Below are 14,365 nucleotides of genomic sequence, written 5' to 3'. Positions count from 1 at the left end.
CATTAAAGAAGATACAAATAACTGGAAGCATATATCGTGTTTATGGATAGAAAGAATTAAAATGTCCATATTACCCAAAGCAATCTTTCAATTCAACGCAATTCCTATTAAAATCCCAATGGACTATCTCACAGATCTAGAACCAATATCCCAAAAATTTATATGAAACCATAAAATACCCCAATACCCAAAGCAATCCTGAGAAAGAAGAACAAATACGTAGGTATCACACTACCTGACTTCAAATTATACTCTCTACGGAGCAAGCTCCCCCCTCCCCCCATTCTCTTGCCCCAGGAGAGCTTTCTTGGCCTCTCTTATTTCCTGAGCTCCAAGGGCCCTTCGTTGGCCTCTGTAACTTGTTTTCTGAGCCCATTTCTTTTATGGCTCACTTATTCTATCTCTGTGACTTTCAATCTTTTTCTTCTGTCATTTTCTAAATAAACGTTCTTTTATAGTTTGTGTCTTAGCTCTGAATTCTTTCTTAGCTAGAACTCAAGTACCGAGGTTGCTGAACTGAAGTCTGGTCTAACTTCACTCATCATTAATGCCTGGTTTTTCCACCGCTAACACAACTAAGATGGCCGAGATGATGATCCTGTGATACTTCTAAATTAATTTTTTGCGTGCACTGTTAGAAAAAGCTGGCTATGAAATTAGGCAAAATAAATGGGAAACACATTTAATTGGCCTCTTGAAACTTCAAAGAAAAGATTTAGATAAATAGATCCTTCTATGATGTCATTTAGGTGTCCGTCCAATTCTTTGAAGCATTTAAAATAATGGCTGTCCTTATTTTGCAAGGGCGAAGGTCATTTGGAATTTGACTTGTCAAGGACAAATATAAACTGTAAATGCCTCAGGACAAACACTGGATCTAATCGTTCTTTTATAAACCTGTGAGCTCTTCTCATGGCTACAAGGTTTCTGTGGTTGTATGTGTGTCTATATACCTGTATGCCGTAAATGTGAGATAGCTTTCTGCCTTCTGATGGTTTTGTTAAAATTAATTTAAAGGTAAATGCCTGCTTGTAAGAATTAGATATTCTAAAATTCTCAGTAATTTTAGCAACCAACCTAAATGTTTTTTCAAGTTCATGTGATCTAAGATTAATCTTTCGTAATAAAAGCTGGCTTAAGTTTGTTGGTTCAAGTAAAACAGACATGTCTTTATTTTGTCTGGGTTTACAAAAGTAAGTTTATGTTAACAATTGACTTTTATGTTTTTATCATATTTACCATCATTATTTTTGTTGTTGTTGTTAATCCTCACCTGAGGATATTTTTCCATTCATTTTTAGGGAGAGTAGGAGGGAGTGGGAGAGATAGAGAGAAAAACATGGATGTGAGAGACACATCGATTGGTTGCCTCTCGCACATGCCCTGACAGGGGCCAGGGATGGAGCCTGCAACTGAGGTAAGTGCTCTTGACCAGAATTGAACTTAGCACCCTTCAGTCTGCGGGTGGGCACTCTATCCACTGAGCCATACCACCTAGGGCTGAACCAACATTATGGAAAGGAGACTTCTAACACTATTGCCAAGGTTTGACAGGGTCACTTCAAGAGAATGCCAAGTTGGAAACCACTTTCTTTCACAGTCAGCTTTCCAGGGACAAAGACATTAAAGTTCATTTGACCTGTAGATTTTGTTATTGGAAAGGACATCAAATAAAAGACACTCTCATTGAATCCAGAGTTCTGTGTGTGTGGTTTTGTTTGTGTTTTTGAATGAAGGCCATAATACCCAACTCCCTTCCCCTTACTTCTCCTTCCTGTTTTGGGAAAAATTCAACCTCAGTTCAGATTCCATGGTTATAATACTGTCCCATGCCCAGTGGTCAACAAGACAGCGTTGATGCTGAGATTTCCTAGCAATGAGCCTTTCTGGTGCTGTGAGACCACACTGTCCAATCGAAAGGTTGGTCATTGGATCCTTTGGGTTGATTTATGACCCAAGGTGGGAACTGTGGGTAAAAAATGTTCTGTGGAGAGTAATTTCACAGGGTGATCTGTTCATAAGTTTCTAACTGGGAAGGTCATAGCGGGTCGCCATGCTCCATTCCTATAGCTTCTTCAGGGAAAGGATTTAAACTCTTTATGATTACTGGACATATATAATATAACTATTAATGCCCTTTCCATGGCTTGTGTAAATATATTAGATGCCAAATTCAGAAAAATGAAACAGAAGACAAAAGTTGGATCATGATAGCTCACAGAATAGAAATGATCCAGAGTTCTGTGTGTGTGGTTTTGTTTGTGTTTTTGAATGAAGGCCATAATACCCAACTCCCTTCCCCTTACCTCTCCTTCCTGTTTTGGGAAAAATTCAAAACAGGTTATAATACTGTCCCATGCCCAGTGGTCAACAAGACAGCGTTGATGCTGAGATTTCCTAGCAATGAGCCTTTCTGGTGCTGTGAGACCACACTGTTATCAAGCATCTTCTCAGATCACAATGGCCTAAAATTAGAAATCAACTACAATAAAAACAATGAAAAAACAAACACTTGGAGAAATACCAGAACTAATAATCCTCAAAATGGGTATTAACTCTCAAGACAGCACATAACCTTGTTAACTCCCCTATAAGGCAATCCCTGCCTTGTTTCTCCCACCTCCTTCCATTCCCTTCTTAATTTAAAATGCACAAAAGATGCTGCAAACCTCTTATTCTCCAGTGCATTTGAGATCTTGCTCTCTGACATATGTCATCAATTTGGCTCAAATAAACTTATAAAAAAGTTAAAATTATACTACAGAGCAACAATAATCAAAACAGCATGGTATTGGCAAGAAAAAAAAAAAGACATATAGACCAATGGAACAGAATTGAGAGCCCAGAAATAAATGTATATGGGCAAATAAGTTTTGACAAAGGAACCAAAAAACACACAACAAAGAAGAGAAAGCCGCTTCAATAAATGGTGGTGGGAAAATTGGAGCGCCACATGCAAAAGAATGAAACTAGACTACAGTTTGTCCTCATGTACAAAAATTAATTCAAAATAGATCGACTTAAATATAAGATCTGAAACAATAAATTACATAGAAGAGAATATACATACTAAGCTAATAGACCTTGGTCTTCGAGAAGATTATATGAATTTGACCACAAAGGCAAGCGAAGTAAAGGCAACAATAAATGAATGAGACTATATCAAGTTAAAAAGCTTCTGTACAGCAAAAGAAACCACCAAAAAACAAAAAGGCAACAATCGAACAAGAGATGATATCTGCAAACAACAGCTCCAACAAGGGGTTAATATCCAAAATATATAAAGAACTCATACAACTCAAGACCAACCAAACAAACAATCCAATCAATTAAAAAATGGGCAAAGGACTTGAACAGGCACTTCTCCAAAGACATACAAATGGCTAACAGACATATGAAAAGATGCTCAGCTTCACTAGCTATTAGGGAAACGCACATCAAAACTACAATGAGATACCCCCTCCCACCTGCTAGAATGGCTATTATTAATAAGACAAGTAATAACACGTGTTGAAGAGGTTGTGGAGAAAAAGGAAAACTTTTCACTGCTGGTGGGAATGTAAACTGGTACAATCAATGTGGAAACAGTATGGCAGTTCCTCAAAAAATTAAGAATAGAGTTACTGTATGCCAGCAATCCCTCTTCTGGTTATATACCCAAAAAACTTGAAAACATTTATTCACAAAGATACATGCACCTCTATGTTCATTGCAGTACTATTCACGATGGCCAGGACATAGAAACAACCAAAGGGTTTTTAACAGATGATTGGATAAAGAAGATGTGGCACATATATATTATAGAATACTACTCAACCACAAGAAAAGATGAAGTACTACCATTTGTGACAGTATGGATAGAGCTTGAGAATATTAAGTGAAACAAGTCAGTCAGAAAAAGCTAAGAACCATATTATTTCACTCATATGTGGGATATAAAATAGAATTCATACTCACAGACAACAGTATGGTGGTTACCAGAAAGGAGGGAGTTAGGGGTAGAAAAGGGCAAAAGGAACCCAATATATGGTGATGGAAGGTGATTTGACATTGGATGGTGGGCACACAATGTAATATATAGGTCATGTGTTATAGAAATCTACACTTTAAATCTATGTAATGTTATTAACTAATGTCACTACAACAAATTTATTTTTTTAAATACTGGCCCATGGTTCTCTCAAAAAATAAAATAAAATAAAATAAAAGCATTGAGCTAAAAAAGGAAGAAAGAGAAAGAAAGAAAGAAAGAAAGAAAGAAAGAAAGAAAGAAAGAAAGAAAGAAAGAAAGAAAAAGAAAGGAAGACAAAGCATGTGAGGACCCCATCGTGGGTCTGGGCCCAGGGTCCTTGTTGGTTCAAGGCAGCATCAGCGATGCCCTGGGAGCCCGTACTGCCCAGACTCCTCCCTCAGACCCACTCAAGCCCTTTTTGGTCAGACCCAGCCCATGTTCAATCCTGCAGTGGAAGCATTCACGGTCAGTGTGGTTAAACCTTTTTTTACAAACAATGAAGGAAACAAAAGCAAACACCCCACCCATGCAACTGCCCTGGTGACCCCACATTTGCAGGAAGATTGGCCAAGCAGATGGGGAAATATTGAGACAAAACCTGCTGGGAATTGCCGGCCCAAGCCAGAGGATGTGATTATGTGTTGAGTGCTGGAGGGTGGCGTGGGGGTCCTGGCCTGGACCCACATAGTCGAGAACCTCAGAGCAGATGGTCGAAATTGGGCCCCTGAAAGAGACAGGGCACACTAGCATCACATCCCTTGAGCAGACTTCGGCGTGGAAGGACTCGTTGAGCTTGGGCTGCTGAGGTCCTGAGGGGTGTGTGTGTGTGTGTGTGTGTGCCAGACCAGCCCGTTAGATTAACAACAGCTTCCTGATCCAGCTTTTTCCAGACTTCCACCTCCTCCTCTGTCTAATACTCACCCCAGCAATGGGAGGGGAAACCAGGGCTCAGAGAAGGGGAAGGGCTTGCCTGGGGTCTCCCAGTAAACCAGGGGCTGGGCTGGGACTGGAACCCCAGGCCCTGCCTCCTTCCACCGAGGCGATCAGGCAAGGGCCTCTTCTGGCTCAGGATCCCTTGTTTAAACTGGTCTAATCTCTATCTATCTATCTATCTATCTATCTATCTATCTATCTATCTATCTAAAGCCCGTGGCCGTGATGACCAGGATGACCAGACAACTGATCCATTCCCCTGGCCCTCAGGCTCTGATTGATCAGGGGATGGCTAATGGGGGGAATCGGGGTCCTTCAGGCTCCAATCAATAGGTGGCAGCAGCGACTGGCGAGTGGCTGGAAGGCAGACTTCTTGGTCCCTCCTCCTGGAGTCCCTCAGACTCCAATCAATTGGTGGCAGTGGTGGGAGCCTCTCCTGCCTCTGTGACAGCGCTAAGGAGCAGTGAGCCGAGTGGTAAGGAGCAGTGAGCAGGTGGGCGGTAAGGAGCGAAGGGTCCCGGACTGCAAGAGGGTTTTCCAACTGTCAGCCTGTAGGCAGACATCCCCTGAGAGATCCCGGACTGCGAGAGGTTGCAGGCTGGCTGAGGGACCCCTCCCCCAGTGCACGAATTTCATGCACCGGGCCTCTAGTTATTAATAAAATAGTGCCACCACCCACTCCTGGCACTTCGTGTGCTGAGCACCTCTCACCCAGCTAACAGCAAAGGTGCTGGCACCCACATTTTCCAGAGGAAGACATGTGACTGTACAGGGAATAAACGGTTGAGCTGGGATGAGACCCTAAGCCTGGCACTCACACTCAGGTGCACATCTACCGGGAGGGAAGTGGCCTCCCTAAGGACGATGAGGATGCTGGGGATTCCCAGCCCTTGCTCAGGTGCATTGGAGCTTTCTGTCCCAGGTCCTTGGCAACTAGATCTCCCAGGACCCCCAGCCAGCTGTGGCTATGTCAATAGGAGTTCCTTCGGGGTGTGGCAGTAGCTGGGCCCCATCTGAGAGAGGGATTGTTCCCCTGGCATCCTAGCAGTTAGAGCCAGGATAAATTCTCCTCGTTTTAATAGATGGGCAAACTGAGGCCGAGGGAGGAAACCAGGTCACCCCCACTTCTAGAGAACTTGAGGGTGAGGGGCAGAAGCTGCAGCTTGACCCTGGCTGACTCCCTACCCACGGCTCCTTCTCCAGGGCGAGTGGGATGCATGGGGATGATGTAGAAACAGGAATGAGCCAGCAGCTTTCTACTTGCAGAGTCCAGCTGGTCAGACAGTCCTCATGACTCACTCCCACATCCTGGTGGCTCTGAGGCTGCTCTGGCTCAACCCCCCTGGCCCAGCCTTGTTCCTCAGAAGTAAGGAGGGCACCAGACCTGTTAATCCCACGCCCCTCAACCCATTCCCAGGGAGACACTGTTCTTTAGGGAAAGGCAGGGTGGGCAGGGTGACCATGTAATTTATTGTCCAAACCAAAACACTTTGGGGAGCTATTAATAATTATTTGGGGATAGTAGGCATTCACTAAGACCGTCCTAGGCAAACAGGGATGTCTGGTCACCCTAGTGATGGGTTGTTGCTTAACTTAAGTTATTAGAAGCACAAATGTCAGACACTGAGGCACCAGCTACAGGCTAGGGCCAAAGAGTTCTGAGGCAGGTAGATTTTTGAGAATTCCTCAAGTCATGGAGCAGCCCTCAGGGCATTCAAATCTATGTGTAGAGGTTTGCAACACACACTCTGAAATGACACTCACTGGGTTCACAGCCTGGTTCTACCTCTTATGGCTGTGTGAGCTCAGGCCTGTTACCTAACTTCTCTGACTCTCAGTTTCCTCATTCATAAAACCAGCCGACCCCTATAGGACAATTGTGAGGATGAAATTAGATAACCCAGAAATCTTCACAACAATGCTGGCATGGAATAAATGCTCAGTAAACAAGAGGCCATTGTTATTTTGAGTTAGTTTTATTTGTTATTAATTAATTATGCCATGCACCAGGAGGAGCAGACCTGCAGACCTCACAAACAGCCCTCCCCTCCGGTTGTACACAGTCCTATGGGAATGAGGGCCAGGTTAAGGGAGTGAGTGCTGAGCATGAAGAACAGACCAAGGGTTTTCTGACTTGGGTGGGGGCATCAAGACAGGCTTCCTGGAGGAGGTGGCCTATTGAAAAGAATCCTATTGCTTATCCTGGGTCACATGTCTATGGCCTCATCAAACTGGCATGTGGCCAACAGGCCTGTGATAAAACAGAAGCAGAGAAAACAATGGTGGGGGCCTTGGACTCTTAGCAAAGGGCCTAGGCTTTCAGGAGGAGGCCACAGCGTGGGCAAGGGCTGAGAGGTGGGGAATCTGAGGCTTTGTGTGGAGAGCCTGAGTGGAGAACCGTTTATGTCAGCCTCTAGTGGCTGCTTGAAGGGTGGCTCCCCAAAAGGGAAGTCATGAGTGAATCAGTAGCAGAACCAGAGCTCAAACCCCTTTTCTCTCCCAGCCCATGCGTGAGTGTCTGAGGCATAGGAGGGAGTGGGGTAAGGGAGCTGGGAGAATGAAATCAAGAAATAACTGCCTTCACAGGGGCGATAATGACATTTTAATTTGAAAATTGCAAGGAGACAGGGCTGTGGAGACATATGCAAATTTGTATGCAGATGAGATGTAAATGGGCCTGCCTGCTCTTGCTTGACACACCTGGATGTGGCTCAGTGACAAATCCTAATGGGCACTGCAAGGCTGTGTGATTGATGATCAAAGCCAGCTGGGATGACAACTGCACTCCTCTCCTGGGAGCTGGGAGAGAGATAAGAGTGTTTCTAGAGCGCCCTCTGATGGGAGACCCTGAGGCGCGGCCCTATCTAGTGCAGGAATGGCAAGTTTGGGACACATCGATTACCTCTAGCCCCGCTGGCATCCGTGGCAGACATGATCAATCAATCATAGAATTTTTTCTTACCAAGCCAACCAGGTGCTCTAGGCAGTCCCTACTTATTGATCAACGTTGGCATTCATTCATTCATTCATCCATCCATTCATCTCATAAATTTTGTTGAGTTTTTCCCCTGTGCTAAGGATAGATTGAACAGGCAGATTCAATTCCTACTCTCATGAAAATCACAGTGTAGTAGGCAACATAAGCATTAATAAAATACTACAAAATGGCAATTGAGGTAAATACCATTGGAGTACATGGTTTTTATAAAAGTACATGAAGAAGAAGAACATGTTTTTATAAGAGAGAGTTTTGACACATCCCGTGCGGCCCGGAAAGGTTGACCCTGTTGCTGATCTCAGAAGGCTAAGGAAGGCTTAACTAGTTGGCCAGGGAGGAAGGGGGAGAAGGTTCCCGGCCTTGAGACCAGGGAGAGCTTGCAAGCAGACATTGTCTGTGCCACACCCAGATTCTCTATGATCACCTTTTGTTTCTTTGTATCTCTTCTCTGGCTTTAAGGAAAAAAATCCACAAAACACCTTTATAGTCCACATTACCACACAATTCACTCATGTAAAGTATACAGTTCAATATTTTTAAGGTATTCAACGATACATACAACCATAATAGTCACTTTTGAAACATTTTCATGACCTGCAAAAGAAATTCTTTACCCTTTAGGTATTCATACCCTCCCACCCACACCTTAGCTCTGAGCCACTGCTAATCTGCTTTCTGTCTCTATAGATTTGCCTGTTCTGGACATTTTATATAAATGGACTCATACACTATGTAATCTTTTAAGACTACATATAACCTTTCACTTAGCCTAAAGGTTATATGACTCATCCATGTTGTGTATGTGTCAATATGTTTATTTAAAAACATTATTATGGTAAAATATGTGTAGTATAAAATTTGCCATTGTAACCATTTTTAAGTATATAATCCAGTGGCATTAAGTATATTCACAATGTGCAATGATCATATCTATTTCCCAAACTTTTTCATCACCCCAAACAGAAACTCTGGTAATTATTGTTAATCATCATCCTATATAATAAAGAGCTAATATGCTAATTAGACCATACAACAGACCAGCTGTCTGGACGACCTTCTGGTCGAAGCTGGTAATTAGACCATACAACAGACCAGCTGTCTGGACAACCTTCTGGGTAGAAGCAGGCCTCTAGTTAAATGATAATTCCTCATTCTTCCCTCTTCCCAGACCCTGATAACCTCTAACCAATTAATGTCTCTATGAATTTGCAGACCTCACAAATTATAGATATTTCATATAACAGAATTATACAATATTGATCTGTTTTGTCTTAATTCACTTAGCATAATGTTTTCAAGGATCATCCATATTGTAGCATGCATCAGAACTTCATCCCTTTTTATGGCTGGATAATATTCCCTTTTATGTAAATACCACATTTTGCTATCCATTCGTCTGCTGATGGGCACCTGGGTTATTGCAACTTTTAGCTATCGTGAATAATGCTGCAATGAGCATTGGCATAGAAGTATCGGTTTGCATCTCTGTTTTCAATTCTTTGGGGTATGTACCCAGGAGTAGAATTGCTGGGCCATTCTCTGTTGACCTTTTAGAGGCACTGTCACAGCAGTTACACCATTTCACATTCCCACCAACATTGCACAAGGGTTCCAATTTCTCTACATCATCACCCACATTTGTTATTTTCCGCTGTTTTGATTATAGCCATCCTAGTGGGTGTGAGGTAGCATCTCACTGCGGTTTAATTTGCATTTCCCTAATGACTAATTGCAGTAAGCATCTTTTCTTTTTTTAAAAAAATATATTTTATTGATTTTTTACAGAGAGGAAGGGAGAGGGATAGAGAGTTAGAAACATCATTGAGAGAGAAACATCAATCAGCTGCCTCCTGCACACTCCCTACTGGGGATGTGTCCACAACCAAGGTACATGCCCTTGACCAGAATCGAACCTGGGACCCTTGAGTCCGCAGGCCGATGCTCTATTTGCTGAGCCAAACGGGTCAGGGCAGTAAGCATCTTTTCATGTGCTCGCTGGCCATTTGAATATCTTCTTTGAAGAAATGTCTATTCAAGTTCTTTACACACCTTTTAATTGGACGTTTATCTTTTAGTTGTTGAATTGTAAGAGTTCCTCATATGTCCTTGATGTCAAACCCATATGATTTGCAGATATTTTCTCCCATTCCGTACATTGCCTTTTCTCTTTCCTGATAATGTCCTCTGATAGCCAAATGTTTCTCATTATGATGAAGCCCAACTGATCAATTTTTATTTTTGTTGCTTGTGCTTTGGTGTCACATTATTTTACATTTATTTGCAAAGGTCCCTCCAATTCCTGTGTGGAGGACAGATGAGCGGGGCCCAGGTGGCTGCAGGAAGACCATGGAGGATACTGATATAGCCACCCATGGGAGAGGGGATGGAGGCTGGGATGAGGGTGGGGAAGGTGGACGGAGAGAGAAATGGAAGGTTAGAGAGCGATTGGGGGCCGGTTTAGAGGCTCTGGGGCAATTCAGGGAAAACTTGCAGGTTTCCAGCCTGGGCGCTTGAATGGATGGTGAGTGAACAGAGAGGAAGGCAGGACTAGGAAGGCAGATCAGGAGTTCCACATGCAAGATGACCAATTTGCCATCATCCTTGGTCTGCTCCCATCCCCCCCCACCCCCATTTCACAGATGGGGAAAGTGAGGCCTAAGGAAGTACAGTGGTCCCTCCAGGGGACCCATCACACCCTAGACAGCAGGGAGTGAAACTATAGGAGCCCTGCCACCAGCCGGAGCACTTCCTCTGCGTGGGTCACAGGCTCTGGCCTCAGAGAGCTATTTTTCAGCTGGGAGAGGGTGGGGTTTCAGGCCAGATGAGCTTGTCCTGGGCTGGTAGCCAGTTCACAGCCCCCAGAGAACAGAACAGCTCTGTTCCATGAGGGCTGCCTGTACCCTGACCCCGGCCAGCTGTCCTGTCTGGGTCTGATGTGGGCAACTTGAGGGTACAAGGGTGTGGGGTGCCTACCTCAAGATGCTGACAAGATGGAGGCTCCTGGATTTGGCATTAGTCAGAACCAGGTCCAGTTTCGGAGGCTTCCCCTTCTCCATCCCTTCCCTTGCCATGTGGCCTTGGGCAAGCTTCCTCCCCTCTTCAGGCTCCAGCCTTTTCAAATGTAAAATGGGGACTTCCTAGGGTATGACTCTTGGGCACTTCAAAGTTGCAGTAAATGTTGGATAAGGAAATGGGTGGAAGAAAAAGTACTCTGAAAACTGTAAAGTGCCCACACTTCTATTTGGACCCAGTCCTACTTGTGCTCCATGCCACTGCCCAGGGGACATCTAAGGCTTTGCTCCTTCGCAAGACAGCCACCCCTCTGGAGAAGAAAAAGGTCTGGTGTGGAGCTCAGGGATCCAGAGCTCTTACTATCCTGGCCCAGCAGGCCTGACCAACCCATTGGACAGATGGGGAAAACTGAGGGGCAGCCATCTGCTCAGAGTCACCAGGCTGGTGAGCCTGGATTCAAAGGTAGGGCTCTTTGAGTCCAAAGAGGAAAATTATCCTTATCTATTCAATGTCCCCATTGGACGGGTAGGGTAAACTTCCCAGAGAGGGGAAGCAACAAGCCTGGGGTCACACAGGCAGTCGGAAACAGGGCAGACATGGCACGTGAGGCCCTGAATCCCAGGCCGTGCTCCTTCTACCACCCCTTGCCCCATCCCTAGAGCTTAAAAAGGGGCTCCTATCACAGTGGGATATTCATAGTTACTGGCAGAGTCGGTGTTCCTTGTCAGCCCATATTCCTCCCACCAGAACAGGCTGCAAACTTTCTCAAAAATTCCACAGAGGGACACTCTACCCCCACATACTCTTTTTACAAATTTTTATTTATTGACTTGAGAGAGACATCAATTTGTGTTCCACTTATTGATGCATTCATTGGTTGATTCTTGTTTGTGTCCTGACCAGGGATTGAACCTGCAACCTTGGCATATTGGGACGATGCTCTGACCAGCTGAGCTACCCGTCCAGGCTCAGAGCAGCCTCTCAGGGGCTGAGGCTTCCCTGACGCAGAGCATTGTTGTCACTGGTGGGGAATATCGGGGGAGGTCCCCCGGGCCCCCACCATGGGCAGGTTAGGGCCAAAGTCAATAAACCAGGTCTCTTTGGACTTCAGGAGACAACTGGGGATCCAGAAAACTAATTAGGAAATCTATACGATTCAAAGAGTGAAAAGCTCTTTGGGAATTTACTGGTGGCCTCTGGAGAAATTTATTCCTTAATTTGTCGGTAATGGAAGCAGGAACTGGCTGGGCCAATACCTAATTATAATACTAGATACCATTTAATGAGCACTTACTATGTCCCAGGCACCTTTCTAAGGGCTTTCCGCATATTAACTCATTTAATACCTACAGCAAGCCTCTGAGGTCTGATTATTCTCGTTTTCCAGTGAGGAAAGCAAGGCTCAGAGAGGTCGCATACCTTGGCCACGATTCACAGCTTGCGAGTGGTGGAGCCTGGGCAGAAACCCGGTCCATCCAACTCCAGAGCCGTGTGACTGACCACTGGACCACACTGCCATGTGTGCTACAGGAGACCGGATATGAGTGCTGCCCAAAGGACCACGCCCAGCCCAGCCCAGGCCCCTGGGGACAGGGCAGTGGCCAGGCACAGCAGGACTGCTGAGGGGACAAAGCCTGTGGCCACTGCAGACCCAGCAACCGGCCCGGGCTTGTCCACGGGTGAGTTAGAAGCATCAGTTGTATCAAGTCTCAGCTCTGCCACTCGCTGGGTGTCACTGGGCAAGGCCCCCCACATCTCCCTGAGTCTCCGTTTCCTCCTTCTTAAAATGGGGTGAAGTTAGCATTGGCTTCTTAGGATTGCTGTGAAAACTTCAACAGCCCTGGAAAGCCTTTAAAGGGCTTAGCGGTGAGATAAGTCAGAGAAAGGCAAGTGTCACATGGTCTCACTCATATGTGGCATCTAAGTAACAAAATTAACTGATGAACAGAGTGGGTCCAGAGACAGAGGGGCCAATGGAGGAAAAAAGGGGACATATGTAATACTTTCAACAATAAAGAATTAAAAAATAAAATAAAATAAAGGGCTTAGCAGCATGCTAGGCACAGAGACAATGCAGATAAATGTTAGCGAGTAAGTGTTATTATTCATTCTTTTTTGTTATTATTATTACATTTTATTTCTGGACCCCTTTCCCCAGGGGCTGATGTGAGTGAACAGGTTGTTCTTTTTGGAGAAGCAGATGCACAAGATGGCTTTGGGGTCCCCCTCCCTCTCAAGGATTCTTGGATCACCCATCCCCCTCCTTAGCCCCCCTCATCCCTCACAGTAGCTCTAGTCTCTCCTCCGAAGTCAGTTTCTATCCTTGCACCCCAGGTACCCTGGCTCCCTGCCTGTGGTCCTCACTTGCTGGATGCTGTTGCTATGGCAACAGCATTTAAGAGCCTTCGGCCCCCCTCTGAGGTGACAGGCCTAGATGGAGATTGGCTGATCCAATGTCTCCTGCATTCTCAGGCCTGCCTGGATGGAAGACAGGAGAGAGGAACGTAAGAATGAGAGCTGGCTTGGGGTGGGGGGCTAACTCAGCCCTCAGCCCCCTGTGTGCAGACAGCAGCCCCCATTGCTCTGTGTCGCATCACAAACACCTGAGCAGTTGGTTACAAATGCAGATTCCAGCCACCGATGGCCCCAAGGGTCTGATTTTAATGATCAGGAGGGGGACTCCCCCACCCCCCTGGCCAAGGAAGCTGCCTTAGATCAGCCCTGCTATTGGCTCGGAGGCAGACAGGCCCCAAACCACACTTGAGTCTTGGAAGGTCCTGCAGTCACTCTGGGCGTTGAGGTTTGTGTGGCTCTCTCTGCTGTGACAACTCCTGAGAAACCCAGTTGGTCTTCCTGGGCCTGCTCCAGCCCTGCCTCCCTCTCCTTCCACAGCCTCATCTGTGGGAGGGCATGTGCCGCACCCTCTTCCCACAGCCAGGAAAATTCCGGGCTAGGCTGGCAGAGGTCATGCTGGTATGCGTCCTGGGCAGAGACGGGGCCCACGCTCTCTCAGGGCAGTGACATTCAGGGAAGGGTTGGCTTACTCTGGGCGGGTGGGAGGCTTATGTCTTCTGCGCTAAGATCAGACCTGTGAAGGCCTCTGCCATTGTCCCCCATCCCTCGGCACCACCTGCTGGCGGGGACATGGCTCCTACCCTTGTCCGGTCCCTACCGCCAGCAGAACCCGGGACTCTGGGCACCACAGGCTGTGCCTAAAGACAGGTGAAGCCTTGGGGTGGGGGGTGAGGGGGGTATCTGTGGTGGGGAGGGGAGAAGAGAAGACAGAGGACATCAGGGAGTCCAGGGTTCTCCCTGGAGGGCAAGGACCGGCTGTGGGGGTCCTTGAATGTGAGGTCTGTGGCGGTTGGAGTTGCCGAGTGAGATGGAGAGCAGAGATGCACAGGTATTCC

This window comes from Myotis davidii, unplaced genomic scaffold (genome assembly GCF_000327345.1).
Source record: "Myotis davidii unplaced genomic scaffold, ASM32734v1 scaffold38, whole genome shotgun sequence".
NCBI classification, from domain to species: domain Eukaryota; kingdom Metazoa; phylum Chordata; class Mammalia; order Chiroptera; family Vespertilionidae; genus Myotis; species Myotis davidii.
This window is presented reverse-complemented; position numbering follows the sequence as displayed.